Here is an 8,380-nt window from a genome sequence, read left to right on the forward strand (position 1 = left end):
CCCTGGCAGACAAGTCTCTTCAGAGATTTTTTCGAGTTATGTTTGACGTACACTCAGAAGAGGTGGTAACAACAAGAGGTGGGTGTTGAAGCTGGTGTAGCACTTTGCATTCCAGCTCTGCTTTTTATTAGCCTCTAAGTGTTCTCTGTTTCCTCATCTGTAAGGTGGGGATAATATAACTTGCCTCACAGAGTTACTGTGAGGTAAGAAATACCATCTGCAAAGTACACATTATCCATGCTCGACAAGGGAAAGTTATTACTATAATAAGGTAGACGAAAGAACCCAAAAAAACCAAAATCACAAAAACCCGCAATGTGACATTTACAGGAGCCTTGTTATTCGGGAGGCCTTTGGCTGGGTCATAAATGCGACAGAAAGTGTCAGATAGGCTGTCTCGCTCCCCAACTCCCGCTCCCCTGCCCCCATCCCCTTCCATCACCCTGCCGCGCTGTCCTCTGGTGCCCGGTGACTCTCGCTACAAAACCAGAGTTCAGGGGAGCACAGCAGACATCTTAGGATTTTACTGGCTGAGTTTCACTTCCTGGCTGCCTTCTGTATTTTACTTCACCTCTGGTTTTGAGCAAAGCTGGGGCCAGGCCAGCACACAAACTGGCAGTAAAGGCCTCCCCTGGTCTACTCTGGGACTCCTCCCAGAGTCCCAGACCCTGAGGCTGAGCAGACAGGGGACTCTAAGTACTGAGCACCTGTGAGAGGCCAGACCAACTGCGCCCTTTCCTGACTTCAGAGCCACAACAAGCTGCAAAACAGGCACTGGGATGCCGGGGGAGGTTAGGCAAGCTGCAAAAGACTCCACAGTTAGGGAGTCATGTGTGAACCAGGAGGTACCAGGTCCTAAGTTCCACGGTTCTTCTCCCTTTCAAAGGAGAACCCCAGGGGGGCCAACCCCAGCGTTCAGTTTTGCATAAAAGCACTGCAGCAGTTTGCAACTACCTTACAGAAATACCTACCCTCCCATCAAATCCATATCCCGTGTCGCTGCCAGAAGGATATAGCCCTGGCCTGAAATCAGCACTGGACAAATCCGTTCCCACCCAGTGGTGACTATGTCTTCGTGGGGAGGGGGTGTCTTTTTGGTTTTGGTTTTGGTTTTTGGCGGTACGCGGGCCTCTCACTGTTGTGGTCTCTCCTGTTGCGGAGCACAGGCTCCGGACGTGCAGGCTCAGCGGCCATGGCTCAAGGGCCCAGCTGCTCCGCGGCATGTGGGGTCTTCCCAGACCGGGGCACGAACCCGCGTCCCCTGCATCGGCAGGCGGACTCTCAACCACTGCGCCACCAGGGAAGCCCGGGGGGTGTCTTTTTGGAGTGTTTCTACAAAGGGGCTAGGTTAGCAAATAGAGCACACATTACCTCATTCAGTCCTCCAGACAATCCAGAGAGGCAGGTGTTATTAGCCCAGCTCTGTCCAAGACGGTTCTGGCTCAGCAAGGCCCTGCGATTTGCCCAAGGTTACACAGCTACTGAGCGGTAGCGCCAAGACGCCTTTGGCTCCGCAGTCTGACAGTATCTGCTGAGTGGGCAACATTCCACAGAGCTCCCAGCAGCCAGACACAGCTGGTCCCAGGAGCCTGGCAGGGTGCATGGCTTCAAAGCCATCACTTTTCCCGAGTCGGGCCTTCTCGTTCACTGTGGGCTTAAGCGCTCGGTCCCCTGCCAAAGGGAGGTCAGGGGCAGAGGTACCTTCTATGCTGAAGGACGTCCAGCCCCCAGCATCTCCTTGGCCTCAGAGCCTTGCACTAAGGCAGCCCTGAGACGCTCACAGAAAGACACTCTGGAGCCGTGTGATAAGCTCGGTTTGGGAGCCAGAAGACCTGGGTTCCAGTCCTGACTTTGCCTCTTGGGCAAAATGCTTCCCCCTCTGGATCCCAGTTCCCTCATCTGTTCAATTAAGAGTACGGAACGGGGCTTCCCTGGTGGCGCAGTGGTTGAGAGTCCGCCTGCCGATGCAGGGGACACGAGTTCGTACCCCGGTCCGGGAAGATCCCACATGCCGCAGAGCGGCTGGGCCCGTGAGCCATGGCCGCTGAGCCTGCGCGTCCGGAGCCTGTGCTCCACAATGGGAGAGGCCACAACAGTGAGAGGCCTGCGTACCACACACACACAAAAAAATTAAAAGAGTACGGGACGCCTGAAGCCTGAAACTCTTGAGCAAGAGGTTCCTGCTCAGTCCTTCCAGACCTCACCATGGGTGAAGGCCTGGCACACTCCCCCTGCTTCCCTCCCTTCCCTCCCTCTCCCACCCCACCTGGACTGCCCAGAGCACCCGGGCCCTGCTGGGCTACGGAGCACCTCTAGGTGGGTGGAGGGAGCTCTTCTCCACCCTCCCTTCAGGCCCCACCATCTTCATATCGTGTGATTTGGGGCATGTCTGTCTCCTCTGCTAACTAAGCCATCAGCTGCCAGGAGCCTCCGGGACCATATTCTGATTCGCATTCTCAGTGCCAGCTGGGGTCCCAAATGAACGAGGCGGGTGGGGACCTCCAAGCTCTCCTTACTCAAAGTGCGGTCCACAACCCAGAGCATCACATGGGGAGGTGTTAGAAATGCAGGCCTCCCGCCCACCCCAGCCTGTGACTCAGAATCCGCAAGGGAATCCCCAAGGGATCCGGGGGCACACGCCAGTTTGGGAAGTGTTGCAAGGTGTCCCCCAGTTCTGACATGCCCTATCCCACATCCCTCGATTTGACCACCCAGCTGCCTCTTGACTTGTGGGCCTCAGTAGGGCTCACTAAAATGGAGCCTGTCATTAAGCAAAAAACATTCACCTCAGGAACCTTCTAGAAGCCTGCCACTGACTCTCAGATTCTAGAAGCAGCATCTGAAATGTACAGCCCCCCAGGGTGACTCCTGGCATGTGTGACCCACTGGCTCTCTGAGTCTCAAGGAAGCCCAGGCAGCTTCAAAATGTTCAGGGCTCTCGCCCCCAGTCCTGTGGCTCTGGCTACCCTCGTGCTCCCCAGCCATCAGCCCCCATAAATGGATGACTGCCAACAGCCAACAGCAGAGACAAACAGACCGGCAGCCCACCTGCCCCTCACGGGCCCTGCATCCACTACTCTTGACATTTATTCAACTTGGAAAGAGAAGGAACTCTTCCAAAACACGCTTTCAGTTTTTTTTTTTTAATAAACCCTGCAATTCCTCTAATGGCTTCAGATTATCTTAAATATTTATAAAAATCATTCTCAGCATCACTACTTTAAACAAATCTCCTCGTCAGCTTCGATTATTTATGTATTTATGAACATGATGTCTCCTTCCCTCGGAGCAGATGGCAGCTAGTAAGTCTCTGGAAAGGAGAGGGAAAAAAAATCAACGGGACAAAACGTAAACTCACTGACTCCCCAGTTTACTCTCCTTGACAAGCTCTGGTACAAGGATCTCTCCATTCACAGTGGAAGCAGCATACTGTGGCCAGTCAACAAGTGGTCTGGGAAAGCATGGAGACTTGAACTTGAACCTAGGATGAAGCTGTCACCCAAGGGCTTGATCCTCAGTGGGAACTGGAGCCCCATTAACGGAAGGACAGGACGATGGGACTGGGGCCAGGACAGAAAGAGCCCAGGAGTGGCAGGAAAGTAACTGACATTTGCTGAGCACCGTCCAGGCGCCATACACTGTGCTGGGAGGCTCCCCAGACCACCCCTGTGTTGACCTTCACAACAATCTTTCCAGGCAGCATACATTCTTCATTTGAAAGATGAAGACGGCCCAGAGAGAGGAAGGCCACGGAGCTCGTAAGCAGCACAACCAGAATGGAAACCCAGACAGTGTGGCCCCCAAACCCATACCCACGCTGCCTCTGAAGCAAAAAGGTCGAGAGGAAAATACAGTTGCTGTTAACCTCATGCATCCTTGGTTACAAAGTTATTATCTTCCCTTCAACCTGGTGAGGCCAATCACCCCTTTTAAGACCATCAAGGACTTAACTCCCAAAGTTCTACGGATGCAACAGAACTCTGTCCATTTGACAATCTGGGGGGATCAAGTCTTGGGTGACATCTGGAAGGAGTGGATACGAAGTTTATGAGAAGATATGAAAGCGTGTCTTAGGCACATAAGGAGCTCACTTTATGAGAGAGAGGAAAAAAGACCTTTTACCCTCAGGGATGGATGAAAAACAGGATCATAATGATTCTTCCTTCATCAGGCCTTTATCAAGTGTCCCAGACAGGGAAGGAGAAAAAGAATAAAATCAACCCTTCCCACCACCCTTCCTCAATTTACTTCTCTCCAGAAGCTCCAACTCAAGTTAAACAAGGGACATGGGGGCTTCCCTGGTGGCGCAGTGGTTGAGAGTCCGCCTGCCGATGCAGGGGACACGGGCTCGTGCCCTGGTCCGGGAGGATCCCACATGCCGCGGAGCGGCTGGGCCCGTGAGCCATGGCCGCTGAGCCTGCGCGTCCGGAGCTTGTGCTCCGCAACAGGAGAGGCCACAACAGTGAGAGGCCCGCGTACCGCAAAAAAAAAAAGGGACATGGCTCTGGCCTTTGAGATGCTTATGCTCTCTCTAGTTGAGGACACAGGGATCATTACTGCTGCTGCTGTTGATAATAATAAACACTGATGATTATGGCCATTTAATGGGGGCCTGTGCTGAGAGCATCACTCACATGACCACAATGTGCAAAACAATCCCCCCGATAGATCGTCCCATTTTACAAATGAGAACACTGAGGCTCTGAGAGGTGAAGAAACTTTGTGACATGCACACAGGCAGTAAGAGGGGGCAGTGAGGTGTGAATGTGGATCCTGCCCTCATGCTCAGGAGTCCTGTGAACTGGATGGAATAGGGCAGGGATGATTTTGCCCGTTTATACATGAGGAAAAGAAAGTTCTAAGAAGTTCATGACCTCTCTAAGGCTTCAGGCCAGGGCATAGCTAAAGTGGACTGATTTTAAATCTGATGTTTCACAGACACACACTATCGCCACAACGCTTGCTGGACGATGGTTTCACTGGAGAGAGAGAAACCGCTTTGGCGGCCAAGTCCCGGATCTCCAAAGCCACAGGACAGTGGCCTCTTCAATCAAGGAGATGATGAGAGTAAGGCCACAACCTCCTGGCACTGGTGCCCCTCAGGAGTCCCTCCTGTCATGGGCTCTGGGTCCTGAAGCAAGAACTGACAGAGACTGGGATTCCACAATGGGGAAGCAAGACACACTTGGGAGGAATGGCCAGAGAACAATTGCAAAAGGTCACCTACAGGCCAGTGCGCTGACCTTGAGGTAGAGACAGACTGTACCTCCACAAAGAGCAAACCATCCCTCTTTTGTTCATTCTGTCAAAAAAAAAAAAAAAGGCATGTACTGAGTATCCAGCATATGCCAGACAGTCTGCCAGGTGCCAGGGGAAACACAAAGGCCCTTTAGAAGGGAGCACAGTGCACAGGGAAGGGCAGAAGAGCTCTGCAGTCGGAAGTCTGGAGGAAGGACCTTGAATCTGCTGCTTAATTGGCTGAGGGTCTTGGGCCAAGTCCTGCACTTTCTCTAAGTCGCAAGATGAGAATAAAATCTCTACTTCATAGGTAACTATGGCCACTCTATGCCTTAAAAATGAATCTGTGCATGCTTAAACCTCAGCCGGCCACACAGAGGTGCCTGCTTTTGCCTCTTAAAATAATAGCAGCACTCAGGCTCATCTCCTGCCCTCCAGCTGTGAGAGAAAAAAAAAACAACAAAAAAAAGCACAGCTAAGGATCCTAAGTGAAGTGCACAGAGGCCTTTGAGAGCTGAGAAAGGAGAAAAGGAATGGCTGTCAGAGAAAGCAAAACTACCTGAAAATCTCCCCAAGTGACCTGTGGAAATGCATAGCGAGCCTTTATACGAAGGCCATTTCCAAGTACCCCTGAGGGTGAGTCCACCCTGGGCTCCTCAGCACACAAGCTCTGCCCTTCCCCATGCCTAAAGTTTAGCAAGGATCGAGATAATGCAAATTACAACGTGCCTCCCCAGGAAGAAAACTCAGGCCAGCTGACCACTTCTGCATGCCCCACCTAGGAGAAAACCCACCTCTCCCTAGCTTCCTCCTGTTTACAGGAACCCCAATGCCTGGGAAATCAGCCCAGCTGTCAGCCCTGGCAGCCCGCCCCGGCAGCCAGTCATCTGGCGGTGGCAATCAAAATGAGGCTTCCTTTTCATTTCCACTAAATGCAATCTTCCAAGAATAGGAGAGGCTCAAAGTCAGAGTTTAAGCTCCTTTTCATAAGAAGTCAATATTTTCACAAGCTAATCCTCCTTGGGAAGGGGGTGGATTACATATATCCCAGGTGGCAAAATGTGGCTCTCTGGGGACCGTGGAATGGATGTTACAGGGCAAGGAAGCCAAAATGTGGGACCACACCCAGCCACTCACTTCTCAAAATTCACCACCCACCTATTCATTTCACAGGTATCTATGGAGCACCTCCCATGTGCCCCAGGCCCCTCTTCTACACGGTGGGGATGCAGAAATTAAAGGTGACTGACAATGACACGTCCCATCACTGCGCCCTCTCCAGGCCAGGAAATACACGCTCCTCTTCTCGAGGCCCAACTCAGAGCAGCCCATTTTAGAGACAAGCGCCTAAGACTCAGAGAGGGCAAGCGATTTGCCCAAGGTCACACAGCTATTAAGTGGCAGAGCAAGGAATTAAACCTAGGTGCAAAGTCCTCTGTGACACTCCCCGGCGGGGCCTCCTTCCCACTCAACCCCTCCCCCTCTGGCTCCATTTCTGCGGCAGGGGGAGGATCAAAGACCGCCGCCGGGGGCTCCAGTAAGGGAAGTCCTCGGTTCCTCTTTCCTTCCACCCCCCGACACAGGACACACAAGGTTCCATACCCACGGGCTGTGTACACAACCCCAGGGAAGCCGTGCAGGCTGCAGGGGCATCCACTGGTTAACACTGAACTTACATTAAAAAAAAAATGGAAAAACAATACGATGAAAAGATAAAGGGCAAAGAGGAAGTGCTCTTTAAACAGAGGCGGGTGGTTACCCCACGAGGAAGTCTTGAAGCCAAGGGAGATTCTGTTCACCCCCTCCAGTTCCTCAATTCTAAGAGACTGGCCTTCCAAGGCCCCAGTCGAAGTTAGCTGGGGGGGTTGGGGGGTGCACGGCGCCCGGGGTCAGACCCTGTGCCCACACCTGGCTAGCAGGAGGGGTCTGCGGCGGAGCGGCCACGCCGGGCACCCTCCCTCCGGGCGCAGCCGCGCGCTCCCCACAGCTGGGCGGACCCGGGCGGCGGCCCCTCAGCGTGCACCCCTCGCACCCTCCGGCCCCCTCTCCCCCGAGGCGCATCCTCGGGGCGCCCCACGCGCCGGGGGCTCCCACCGCTGCGGCGCCCCCTCTCCAACCGCAGGGCGCCCAGCGCGGCCCGGATCGCACTCCCACCTCTCCCTGCACCCATCGCGCGAGCGCCCCGCACCCCACGCCCTCGCCGGTGGCAGATCGGCTCCCAGGGCGCGCGCAAGCGAGCCGGGCGGCCCGGGCGGCAGCGCCGGAGGAGCCCCGGGCACGTACCTGGCGGCCTGGGTGAGCGGCGAGGGGAGCGCGGCCGCCGGCGCTGGAGCGCAGGAGCCTCGGAGCCTCGGAGCCTCGGAGCCTCGGGTGCCGCCGCCGCCGCCGCCGCTGCTTCCGGGTTGGCGGGTCTCACGTCACCGCCACAGGTTTGCGAGCGGCCCCCGCCGCGGCGGCCCAGCAGCAGCAGCCCCGGCGACTGCCAGGCGAGAAATAACTATAAAAGGAAGAGACGCATCGAGGAGGAAAAGGAAACGCCGTTTACCTTCGAGAAGCCGCGCCGCGGGCCCTCTCACAAAAGGGGGACGCCCGCCGAAGCCGCCTCCCCCCGCGCCCCGTCCCCGCCGCATCGCGGGGCCCGGCGTCAGCGCGCGCGGCGCCCCGGGACCGCCCCGCGCCGGCCCCCACCCCACAACCCGGGGGCCGGGGCGCGGGTGACCTTGGGCAAGTCGCGGCAGGCGGGCGAGCGGCCGCCCGGGGGCGCGCTGGGGGGCTCGGCGCCCTCCCGGTGGCATAGACGAGGGAACTCCAGCTCTGCGAGGCGCGGGGATGGCCCAAGGGCACAGCCCGTTGGGCCCTCAGCGACCCCGACCTTCTGGCCGGCCGGGTTCCGGCCCTGGGTCCGCTTTCCCCCTCACCTGTGCGTGGGGAAGGATGCCGATCCCTGCCCCGCCCCCCTGGCGGTGGAGGCGTGGACAGCTTGTGCGTTCAAAACATCCATTCGGCCCTCGACAGATAATTCGCTGAGGGCCTACCAAGTGCCGGGCCCGACCTAGGTCCCCGAGAGGCAGCTGGGAATCCAAACAACATCCCTGCCGCGGGGGGGCGGGGGGGGGAGAGGGGGTGACAGGCAATAAACAAG

At 56.0% G+C, this 8,380-nt stretch overlaps 1 protein-coding gene across 1 annotated transcript in view; it reads right to left on the reverse strand.

Annotated features, from left to right (window-relative positions):
• The window catches only part of CYRIB (CYFIP related Rac1 interactor B), a 154,779-nt gene extending 147,055 nt beyond the window's left edge, over nucleotides 1–7,724 (reverse strand). The window contains exon 1 of the mRNA XM_081258912.1: nucleotides 7,522–7,724. The gene's annotated coding sequence lies outside the window, so the exon portion shown is untranslated. The remainder of the gene's footprint in view (nucleotides 1–7,521) is intronic.
• Between the last annotated feature and the right edge of the window lie 656 nt (nucleotides 7,725–8,380).

This window comes from Mesoplodon bidens, assembly GCF_964165515.1.
Source record: "Mesoplodon bidens genome assembly, chromosome: 16".
NCBI classification, from domain to species: domain Eukaryota; kingdom Metazoa; phylum Chordata; class Mammalia; order Artiodactyla; family Ziphiidae; genus Mesoplodon; species Mesoplodon bidens.